Here is a 12686-nt window from a genome sequence, read left to right as displayed (position 1 = left end):
ACCCCCTTGAGTTGTTATTTAAAGCTCACAAGTGTAAAAAAGCAAATACTTAGTAGAATTTAAGATCAGGTGACACTCTCACACCAAGACTGTTGTGTTGGCTTGATTAAACAAATGCACTCAGGGCTCACGACAAAGCAATCAGCATCTTTCAAAAAACTAATTTTTGGATATGAGTACTTGTGGGGGTGGCAGTGGAGAAAACCTTTTATAGCAGTGATTTTTTCAAAAGCTCCAAATGCATTGGGTATCTCATACAAACACACATAATTTTATTTGTCACATTTCAAACCATGTTCAGAGCAGGTTACAACATGACCACAACTTGACAAAGGTAGTCACAAACAATAAATAAAACATTTAAAAGTACACATCCAAATTGAACAACTTACACAGAAATCACAAGATCTAAAATAAAGATGCCAAAACAACCCCTTCAAAAGCCACACCCCCTACCCTGCCCCAGAGTTTGTTCAGCAGCTTCAACTTTTGTAGCTGGAGTCAGTCAGGGCCCCGCCCTCCCAGGCCAGGTAGAAAAGGCCTGCAAGGTAGGGAACACATCTCCCAGGACTCAAAGTCAAAATGGCCATTAAAACTGGTCTTTTCCTTTTAGTTCAAGGTAGATAATATCCCATCCTGCTTCAGTGTGAGGGACTGCTGGGGTTCTGCCTACTGCACATGGCTTTCTTGCAGTATATCCCTTTAAGATGGCCATGGTTGGTCCCACCAGGAGGCACCACAGCCAGGCCTTTCAGAGACCATGCTGGTGAGAGCCTGCACCCTGAACAATAAATCAGGCAGTTCATGGCTTTCTCACTTGTCGGCCAATAAGTGAAAGGAGGGAAAGTTAGCTGAGATCAGGCTAAAGGAGGAACAGGATCAGGAGAAGGGCTTAAACAGTCCCAGAACAGAGTGGAGGGAGGAGGAAGATGGAGAAGCTAAGCCAGGAATGTGCCCAAAGATAGGATCTACAAGACCCCAAACTGGCAATTCCTAGCGGTTCCAGGCAGTGGATCTCATTTCTAAAATCTCAGGGAGATGTTTGGGCACTGTCTCCTGAGTCCTATAAGGAGATGCTTAGAGATCCACTGAATCTTTCTCTTATTTTCTTTGCAGAACTACCTGGAGTCATAAGAAAAGGATCTCTCCTCCCAAATGGCAGTCCTAGCCTGAGAAGGCAAAAAACGTTGCCGCCCACTTCCTGAAAGGAAAGCAAAGGGCACAAGTCAGCCACCAGAAGGAGCCCCAGTTTAGCTGGCCAAATGATTTAGCTTGATCCTTGATGCTGAAATTTTGCCATTTTCAGGAATTCTATGGGTTTACCCAGAAAGGAAGGCAATTAAGAGCTCACTGTGAAGGAAAGCCAGCACTTCTAGGTTTACAAAATCTTCATTTAACTAGACATGTCTTGCCCTGTTCCAGACGGGTCTGTTATACATTCCCTAAAGGAATTGTAGGGTTCATGTGACATAATATAGTCCCAATAATCACCCCTAGGTTGAATTTTGATTTTTTCTGGGTTATATTTTTTTTTGTAGCCAGATGCTGAAGGAGACAAGAGGGGAAAGCATGGAGCTGGTGGCCATGAGGCATTTTGATGTAGGAACATACAAAGCTGCCTTATACTGTGCTCATCTTGCTCAGTACTGCCTACACCGACTGTAAGAGACTCTCCAGGGTTTCAGGCAGAAGCTTCTCCTAGCCCTACCAAGAGATGCTGAGAATTCAACGTGGGAGCTTCTGGAGGCAAAACAGATGCTCCTCTACTGAGTGTCCCCTCACCCACAACTCTCCAACTGCCCCTAAAGAAAACCAACATTCTCTTATGTTTGTGGTTAAATGGACTTACTTGGGCTGCAATCATATATATACACGCTTACTTGCAATCATCTATACACCTTCTGTAGCCAAGTGTAGAATTGTACTGCTAAAGACACTTAAACTCTTTTACTCCACGCAGACTTTGAGACAGAATGGAAGAGTCTGCACTTGTCTTTGGACAGGGCAGAAGGTTTCACATTCATCCTCCTGCGGAAAATGTTACGAATCGTCAGGTTTTACAAGTGATAAGTGTTCACCATTATATTTTACCTGATTATGAAGGACAGCTCCCCTCTGGCAATGTCATCTGCCATAAAACACTGCCATAGCAATCCATCATTTTCTGTCTTATTCTCCCCCCTAATGGCCATTTTGAGGAAGTGTGCTTCTAATCGCCTTTCTTCATTTCTGAAACTGTGTTGAAAATCATTTTGCTACGGTAGTTGTTGTTGTTGTTGTTTTGTGTGTGTGTGTGTGTGTGTGTGTGTGTGTGTGTGGAAAAAGCAGACAAGGGCAATTTCCCAGACTTTGATTTTCCATCTCACAATACAGGAAACTTTTTGCTGACACACTGATTGGAAATTATTTATGCAAAACAACCACCACCACCACCTACCATTCACTGGAAGGTCTCAGGGCAGGCTATATCAATGTAAAATACAACATTAAAAAACGATTTAAAACAAATTACAGTTGCAGGAATAGAGTGGAATCTCCTTCTGTCTCAGTGTCAAAGGCCAAGGAGAGGGAATTCCACAACTTAGGAGCTGCCACTGAGAATTACTTCTCCCGTGCCGCCACCAACTTGAATGTCTGAGGTGACTTGAACTGTCAAGAGGTCCCCCTCTGCTGATCCCAACATGCAAGAAAGTCTGTAGGGAAGGAGACAGTCTTTCAAATATTTGTGGCCTAAGACATTTGGGATTTTAAACACTAGCATGAGCACCTTTAATTGGACTTGGAAACAAACTGGCAAGCAGTGAGCTCTTTTAAAATAGGGGTTATATTAGTTCTAAGTGGAAGGCCAGCTAGTAACCTGGCTGCTATATTTTGGACTGGTTGCAGTTTCCAATTTGCCTTCAAGGGCAGCCAACCCTCGTATGTGTGTGTTGCTTACTTTAATACAAGAACCACAGCTATTATTATTATTATTATTAGTAGTAGTAGTAGTAGTAGTAGGGCTCCCAAAAAGTTATGCTTTGAAATAAATAGCTGTGCTTCATTCTAAATTAATGACAAATACCTCACACACATTCATGGGGGATAAACAGCTCTGTATATTCTGTCTGTTTAAGGGATATTTCAGTCCAGTCTTAATGCCAGTCAGAGATGCCTCCCCATACACTTAGACAGATCAGTTTTGTCCCCTGTGAAAGTGTGTGGGGTATTTGGCAACTTTTGGAAGGTAGCCTCCCTTTTAAAGTTGAGGAGGTAAGAAGTTTTCCTTTTTCCTTTCTCAGAGTGTCTATGTGGGTTTTGGCCTTTTCCTCTCCAGAGGTGGAACAAAGCAGAAAAGGATGAGGGTGGTTCTCTCCTCCCACAACCCCACTGCAAGGGGGATCAGATAGAGAAGAGAACCAGCAACTCCACTGGTGCTTTGAATTAGATCCCTCCACTTTTCCCTGTCACTTCATACACAGCAGAAACTTCCAGGGTTCTCGTTTTGTTGCCAGAAGGTGGTGCTAATGTTGCATTAAGCACATTATATCAGTCGAACGTGTGGGAAAGCTCAGCTTCTCGGTCATGTTGTAGGAAGAGAAATGTTCCACTAGCACGCTCTGAGCCGTTTGCTCTAATGCAATGTGCAGGCCTGTTTTTCAATAGTCGGAGAGAATGATTCACTAGCAAATGAAGAGATCATTTATGAGTTTGCCTGTCCCCTGCCAAACACTAGGGGATGTGGGGGAAGAGGAACGGGAGGAAGGAGTTGTGTCATCTGGGAGAAAGAGCAAAGGGGCAAGGCAGGTGCAGCTTGCTTGGAGACAATCTAAACAAGAGGGGAAACCATCCCTTTTTGCACATATTTTAATATCCTTTCCCCTGAACTGAGCCAGCAGACAGTAGGGAGCAATGTTAGCTGTGCTCTGGAGCCGGGACAAATAGAAACGTTACACTCCGTTAGTTGCAGCCAGAGTTATTAAAAAGGTTGCACAGCAGTTCGGAAAGATGGTCGCCTAGAAAATAAAGGAATTCACTCTTTCCTGTAACATTGCTTGGTGAAATATATGTTGTAGCAATCTTTTTTTTTTAAAAAAAAGCAAGTGTGGCTAACCTTTCTGAGGATGAGCGCTGCATCACCCCTCTAGTGGTCAGTGAGTAGTTAGGACTGGCCTGAGACATTTTGGACCCTGGCCCCAACAACGAAATGGTGCCCTCCCCCCACCAGGGAAGAAGCAGGGAATGAAGATCTACATCAAGAACAAGGGGTGGATAAAGATCTACAAGGAGAAGGGGGTGACAGAGGATGAGATGGTCGGACAGTGTTCTCAAAGCTATGAACATGAGTTTGACCAAACTGTGGGAGGCAGTGGAAGACAGGAGTGCCTGGCATGCTCTGGTCCATGGGGGTCACGAAGAGTCGGACACGACTAAACAACTAAACAACAACAACAAAGATCTACGTCTTCAGGATCTGCTGCCCCTCTGGAGCCTACTGCCTGAGGCGGTCACCTCACCATGCCTCATGGATGGGCTGGCATTGGCAGCAGTGGTGTGAAGGGCAGCGAGACAGTGAAGCCCTTCTGGTGCCAATGCTGTATTCATCAGGGCAGAGGTGCAATGGTGGCAAGGGTCAGAGAGCTCCAGGTTGGCAGTGTACTGCAGGGGTGTGCACAACCCCTGCAATATTTCTGAGAAATTTTCTTTACCCTCCATGACCTTTTTTGGGGTGGTGGTGGAGGGATTTTGAAAGGGCTGCTTCAGTGGTCAAATGCACAGGGGTGGCACTGTAATCCTCAGCATCAGGGTGCTCACAGCCTCACGGTCTCCCTACACTTGTTTTTCCAATACATGGGTGGGGGCGATGTCTGAACTCCCTATTGTATTTCATAATTAATGATGTCTAACAGCCCATGCATGTCTCCTCCGACTGTGTTCAGTGACCCTTGCTCCAAAGCCCAGGTAAAGGTGTGGGTTGTGACCTTAATCTGTGACCACCATTCCAACCTCTCTTTGGCCTATACAGTATTCCCCCAAAATGTGCTCAGCAAATATCAAGTGGTCCCTGGGGGCAGTGGCAGATTTATGTATAAGCTAAACAAGCTATAGCTTCGGGCCCCACTCTCTTGGGGCCCCCCAAAAAAATTAAAGAAAAAGAAATTGGCTATACATTTCCAAAATATAAGATACCCCCCCCCCAAATAAAATGGCTTTAGATACCTATTAGGTGCATAAATTACCACATAGCATATATTCAACACAAAAAAACAGTGGCAATTTGTTGTTGACAAAGGACAGCTGGACATATAAAGGGCCCCATTACCTTCAGTAGCTTAGGGCCTCATCAAACCTCAATCCGGCCCTGCCTGGGGGTTAGAAGTTTAGGATGCACTGATATAAGGTAAAGGTAAAGGTACCCCTGCCCGTACGGGCCAGTCTTGACAGACTCTGGGCTTGTGCGCCCATCTCACTTAAGAGGCCAGGGGCCAGCGCTGTCTGGAGACACTTCCGGGTCACGTGGCCAGCGTGACATCGCTGCTCTGGCGAGCCAGAGCCGCACATGGAAACGCCGTTTACCTTCCCGCTGGTAAGCGGTCCCTATTTATCTACTTGCACCTGGAGGTGCTTTCGAACTGCTAGGTTGGCAGGCGCTGGGACCGAGCAGCGGGAGCGCACCCCGCCGCAGGGATTCGAACCGCCGACCTTTCAATTGGCAAGTCCTAGGCGCTGAGGCTTTAACCCACAGCGCCACCTGCGTCCCTTCTATGCACTGATATAGGACATGGCAAATAGACTTTGTGAAGTGTCATGATCACTCAACAATTGTTTTAAAAATCTGCACTCCAATGCAAATCACTTGTCAGGGGAAGAGTTCAGCTCATTTCAAATGGAATGATGGGAAATCCTCAACTCCTGTTGTTTCACTCAACTGGACATTCCTCTATCAGTTTATTTCTGTTGGGGGAGCAGCAGTGAGTCACAGATGCCACAAGCAAGGCTGGTGTCTCTCTCCCCTCTCCCCATTTTGAGGCTGCAATGAACTGAAAGGACTGTCTCTTCTCAGGCTGATTCTTTTTGAAAGCAAGCCACATAGCCCTGGTCTGTGTTTATTTTCCCCTCAAATTAGGGCAGCCTGATTTTAATTGTGAGATCTACTATACTAAGTCATGTTTGTGCAGCTGTCATCAGAAGTCTATGTTTGGGTATTTGCTCAAGACCCGGCTGCATCCCCCCACCCCCACCCCAAGGAAGGGATTTTTATTCACACAAGAAGTCTCTATATTTTACTAACTCATCATACCAAGATATGCCCTTGTTTGACATCTGTTTATGCATGCTGCCATGTGCTGTAGGGTTGAACCGCGTCAACTGGAAAGATTGGGTCTATCACATGGATTGTTTGTGGTAGGCAGAATCTAGAGTGGGAGCTGCTGGCAGATCTGGGGGTGATGATCTTCAATAGATGGGCAAGGATTTCTGGTTCACAACTGTACATTAAAATCACTAACCCCCCATTCTGCCCTAAATTATATTTCTGAAATTAATTGGAAGTGGGCTTTTTTTTTAGTGCGGAAGGACTGAGTTGTGTTCAGTTATGGCAACTGAAACAAATTCTTGGTGTAGTGATTTCTGCACCTGATTCTGATTAGTGGATTTTGGGGTTCTGGTAAAAAACCAAAGTAGATCCTGCAAGCCTGAAGTCTACAAAACCCAATATATCTCAACTCTGAATAGGAAGATTGCAAGGCAGAGGGTCCCAAACTCTATCCCCCCTCCTATAAACCATTTGAAAATTGATGAGCATCTGGGCAGACCATCCTGCTGTGCAATATACTGCATGATTTTTAATTGTATTGTTATTGCTTCTTTTATTTCTTGTATTATTCCATAATTCCAATCTACTGGAATAATTGGAGGGGGGAACAATTATTGAATTCCATGTAATTATTATTGTATGTAATAAAAATACAATCTAATAAATAAAAGAAGCAATAAAAATACAATTAGAAATCAACATGTTTAATGTGGACTTGCCATAGACCATCTGAAATAAGCTTGTAGACTTTTTTTTATAAAAAAATAAACAACACCTAGAAATGATCATCTTGTTACAAATCTCATGGTAGAACAACAGAGCCTAGCTAAAGCTTACAGGACAAAGTAATTAAAAGAACTTAATTGTATTATCCTGCTTATCCAAAAACTAGATCCAATACAAATTGCATTTCACCTACTCAGCAGATAATTAGCAATTCTAATCAGACTGCTTCTGATTCTCAAAAAAATGAGCAGGCCCCAACATTTTATTGCATGATAGTTCATAATATATATTTCCTCAGGGAATCAGTAGATCAGAAAGTTTGACATTTTCTGCTTTCTAAGGGTCTGTGCCTACTTGTGGTTTATGGCTCTCCTACTAAGTGACTCTAGAGAGCCTCAAGAGCAGCACTGCTGGATGTGTGAGAATTCAGGAGGACACACAAGAATAATGGGCCTCTGTACAAGTAGGAAGCCCTTCCATTCTCAAACAGAAATGCACAAGACTTCAGGGTTGCTCAGTGCAGCTCTAATATGGGTAGTGCTGAAAATGCTAATCAGCTCATTAATACAAACTTGCAGAATATCCCTTAGAGGTGTATTGTATCTGTCCGTACTGGGAGGGGACAGTTAGCTTGTTGTCTAGGTTCATGTCTAGTGCATCCTCTAAACCAGGGGTGGCAAACTGGATCTAGCCAGTGGGCCAGATCATTATCTCCGCTCCCCACACTCCTGCAGGCCATGTTTGACATGTGGGTGGGGCTACCTGCCCGTCAATCACCTGATATTACAAATGACATCAGGTGAACCTTTTGCCTACATAGTTTGAAATCAAATAATATGAGCTAAAGCACAGCCCACAAAACTCCTTTCAAAGAGTTCTATAAGACCCAACAATCAGCTTATTGTCATTTCTCGGTGAAGCCCATTGCAAAATGCTCTGGAAGACCAAACAATCGGCTGAGAGTGTGGTCTTACAGAGCACTTTGCAAAGGATTGTCAGTTCATTGCACAGTGCTTTGCAGGTCCTTACCTGTCCCACACCTGACATCACATATGACACAAGACATACGGTGTGGTTTGGCCAGTGTAGGAGGCCTTGTGGGCCTAAATAGGTTCATGGACTGGAGGTTTCACACTCCTGCTCCAAACCTTCCTGTCCGGAACCCCTGGCCTACCTGGCAGCAAGTCAGTATGCAAAGTTCAAAGTCCAAGAGTTGATCCACACAAGCAAAGTCCAATGGTCAGGAAATGAGGTCCAGGGTCAATCCAAGTAGCCAAGTCCAAAGTCCAGCCATCAGGATACAGTCCAGAGTTGAACCCAAAGCACAGTCTCATAGAGGTCCAGGAGCATCCAGATGAAGGTCCATTAAAATGGACAGTTGAGCAGAAACAACACCTTACCTCTGCTTCCCTTTTGTATATATTGTATGCTGATTTCAGCACCTGGGCTTGATGAGGCAGGTGACCCTCACCTGTTCCGAACCTACTCCAGCTGAGGAATCACACACCTCCTCCCAGAGCTACTGAGCTCCACCTGGCCAGCTAGGGAACTGGGCTGTGGGCCCTTCCCTGCCTCAGCCTCCTAGAGAGCCCCTCCCTCTGCTCCCTATGCCCCCAGAGACTGTGTTTATGGAGACAGGGCCCCTCTGGCTGTGGTGATGGATCCTGCTGCTCTGGTTCCTATGCGCTGACCCCCATCCTCTCACTACACCAACCTCTCCTTCCCTACCCCCAGCTTGCCCTGGTGTGTCTCAGTGCTGGCTACATCCCTCACCAGGATCCTCTTCCTCCCCCCCATTGTCCTGCCTGTTCATCACTTCCTGAACAGGAAGCAGGTGTGTTGACTTACCAGCCACCCCCATGGCAGAAGTAGAGGGAGTTCTCCCTCCCTTCTCCCAGTCTTAAAAAAAAGAGTGACTCTGGCTGTAACAAATAGCAGATGAGGTGGTAAACCTATATCTGGGTTGCACCTCTTCAGAGTTCAATTAGCTTCTTATGAGTTTATATGAATTATAAATGTGAGACAAGCAGCTATGAGCATCATGAGGGCAAGGAACAATGCATTCCCACAGGGAAGTGCCTAAAAGCAAAGGGCACAGCAGAAAGATTTATCACTGCCCACAGTGCCAAGACACATGTCATGATCTATCTTGAATCACTTGGGAGTCCCACAGTTTTTTAATGAGAGAGAGCTATGCTGCAGTCACATACCCACTTACTTAAGCTCCACGGCCTTAATGGGACTTCAGAGATGGCATGCATTAGAGTGTGCTATTAAGCACATACTAAAGTCTCCCACTGAAATAAAACAGAGTTCCAAAGTGCATAACCTTGGCTGGGCTATTTTGCAAATCAGTTTGTATATCATACAAAATATAGACCTTCATTTGGGACTGTTAACTTCATAATTTTGCATAAAGCCAATATTTCTTTTTTTAAAAAAATAACAGATTTTAAAGAACTTTTGACATATTACCCCTTCAAAATTCCCGAGGGACACTGAATTGCAGATACTTCCAAATTGTTTTTTGAATCATGGAAGATATCAGAGATGCTGGAGGAGACATTCCATGGGGAATTTCTGATCCATTTGCTTACATCTTCTCCCTTTGCACTGCTGTTCCTCATGCTTAATCGTCAGTCTAAAGGTAAACTGTGGGAGGCTACTGTAGTATTTCAGGCATATCAGTGAGATACCAATGCACTCTTTCTCTCCCCCCCTTTAAAAAAAATATATTTTCTTTGCATTCTGATAACTAAAATATGAATTAATAATCAGATCAGCCAAAGCTACAGGTCAGACATGCTGAAATATAAAACAGATGTCCCACCGTAACAGAGGATGGATACATTATTGGACAAGAATCTGTCATCAGAAGCTCACAAGCACATTTTGGCTTTCGTATTGGAATTACTTATTGCAAATGATGGACTGTCATCTCAAAGAGCTCACTCCCTGACTTGCCATATCCCATATGCTTCTATCTATTTGCTGGTAGCATTAACAGTTTGGCATATATTCTGGATCTATTTGCCTAAAGGCAAGAAGAGGAAAAGCTGAACTATGCTTGTGTTCCTCCCAACTATACCTCTCTGTTAAGCCTAACACTTGTTTTTTCTCACCAACAGGAGGATCATTTGATCAGCACTGCTGAAGGGGTTTGTATAAGATGCCTAATATGGTGTCTGCTCAGCACCCAGAGAAAACATAGGCACTTCTGATGTTACCACTTCCAGTGCTTCCACTTGAGGTAGTCTGCACAAAGACTCAACATAGTGTGAGTCTCCCTTCTAATTCCTGAATCCAGGCAGGAATTCAACTGCTGGACTAGCCAAGCCAGCCTGGTAAGCCACCTGCTAAGTATGGGTAGCCAGTGAACAAATAGATGGACCTCCCTCCCTCAACTGTCTGCTAGTTAGAAAGACAAAAGGCCAGAGTGAAGAGTTGAATGAGCTAGAAGCTGGGTGCAAAAGCAGCAGGCTGGAAAGGCAGAGAGAGAGAGAGAGAGAGAGAGAGAGAGAGGGAGAGAGAGAGAGAGAGAGAGAGAGAGAGAGAGAGAGAGAGAGAGAGAGAACCATCCTGATTTCTGCTGAAATCCAAAGATTTGGCTATAGAAGAAGCAAGACCCTCAGGTTGTATAGATGTATAAATAAACCATATATCATAAAGACACCACGGTCTCTACTGTGCCTCAGTCCAAAGGAAACACAAACCCTGGGCAAGCATCTGGAATCTCGCACCTCTTAGAGGTTTGGGTGGCATGTAATATTGTTAAGAAGTCCACTCTGTATTTTCAGAGCAGTTATCTAGAGTCAAAACGTATTTCAATGCTGACCCACCTGGTGATTGGGAAGTAATAATAATAAAATAATAACAACAATATATATTACGCAATGAGAAATTGTTTCATCTGCATTAACCTTTTCTCCCTGTAAGGTGTTATTATGTGTTGTCAATATGATTGGCTGCTGTGGTGTTTATAGTTTCAGGCAACTTCTTCACGTGGCACATCTGAAGAGCTGGATATTTAATATTTCTGATTTGAAGTGCTTCCCTTTTCACCATTATTATTGTTATTTCCCCCCAGTCAAATAAATAATCTTCCCCCCAAAAGAATGGTCCTGATGGCTATTTGAAACAAACAGGGAGCAGTTGTCAAGCGTGGAGAAGTGTGCACCAGTCATAATCATAACCATGCTCAGAAGCCTTTGTTGGTTTCAATGGAACCTAATAATAACTCAAGTGTTGCAACATGGCTAAACAAAATTGCTTCCTGGCAGTGACATCCTTTTTCCCCATTTGCCTAGCTGTAACACTGTTAATAAACTGTTGAGAAAAAACAGCTTTGCTGACAGAACCCAGAAGCCAGGGCTGTATATAGTGTGCCATGCACATAGATATTATTAGTACTGGCAAAGGAAATTGAAACTGGTGCTGGAAATAAAAAAAGGTGGGGGGAAAGAAGGAACCAGAATCCTTGTCATGTGGAATAGTGGCTAAGTGAGAAAGGCTATTTGAGTGACTCAGCAGAACAGGGCAGATTAAGTCAAATGAAATCGACCCACTAGAAGAAATGGCCCAAGGAAAACATGTGTGAGATGAGACCAAAATAGATCATGTGATCATCAGCAGGAAACACACACAATGTACTGTACTTCATCAATGTCCTGAATACAAATATAGGTTGGCTTTGGTTATGAAGAATGAGAACCCTCTGTGGTGAATTGTAGCTGAAGAAGAAGGACAAGGCATCTCTGAGGTTTGGCTCAATGCCATTAAACTTTGAAGAAGGATTCTTATAATTTGCTTCTGTTTTGATGGGGCCCCTTGAAGTTAAGAGAACAAACTTACTCCGGAGGCATCTTTTGAGAATGCTACCATTGATTTCAATAACTCCAAGAGATAGGGCCAATTTATTTGTTGCAAACAACCATTTTTCTGGGTGGAATCCCATTGGTCTGGGAGCATTTGTCCCCTGGAAGAACCACAACTGCATATGTTAAGTGCGCCTGATGCAGGAACAGGGACTTACATGCAGGGGTGTCTTGCCCATAGAGGCAAGTGGGGAGGGGCCCCTGGGTGCCAAGTTCTGGAGGGTGCCAGGGAAGAGGCAGAGGCTGGCCGCAGCACCTTCCAGCATCAGCTCGCTGCCTTTGCCATGCCGCGCCGAAGCAGTGCTTCGCCTGGAGCCTCTGCCTGCCGTGGCCACCGTGGCACAGGCGCCAGGGAAGAGGTGGAGGCTGGGCGTGGCGCCTCCCGGCATCAGCTCACCGCCCTCGCCCACCTCGCTGAAGCAGCACAGCGTCTGGAGCCTCTGCCTCTTCCCTGCCAGAGGAGCCGCCCTCCAGCCGCTGCCCACCTCCTCCAGCCCCACAAAGCTGCCAGCAGCACTGTAAAAAGGTTAGCAACTCTGGGAAATGGGGGGGGGGTGGGGCACTGGAAGGATCTTTGCACCGCGGTGCCGGATATACTTAAGACGGCCCTGCTTACATGCACTGAAAGAAAAAGCTGAATCATTCTTTTTTTAATGTTAATGATCAGTACTCTAGTGTTGAAGCTAATAATGTTCTAATCCCTGTAAGAGTTGCTGCAACGGAATCCCTGATCTTTCAGATGCATATTTGGCATAGGCTAGAATACATTCTCCCCCCAAAAAACCTCTGTT

The sequence above is a fragment of the Podarcis gaigeae genome (assembly GCF_964106915.1).
Source record: "Podarcis gaigeae genome assembly, chromosome: 6".
NCBI lineage: Eukaryota > Metazoa > Chordata > Lepidosauria > Squamata > Lacertidae > Podarcis > Podarcis gaigeae.
The sequence above is the reverse complement of the archived record's forward strand: the minus strand, read 5'-3'. Positions refer to the sequence as shown.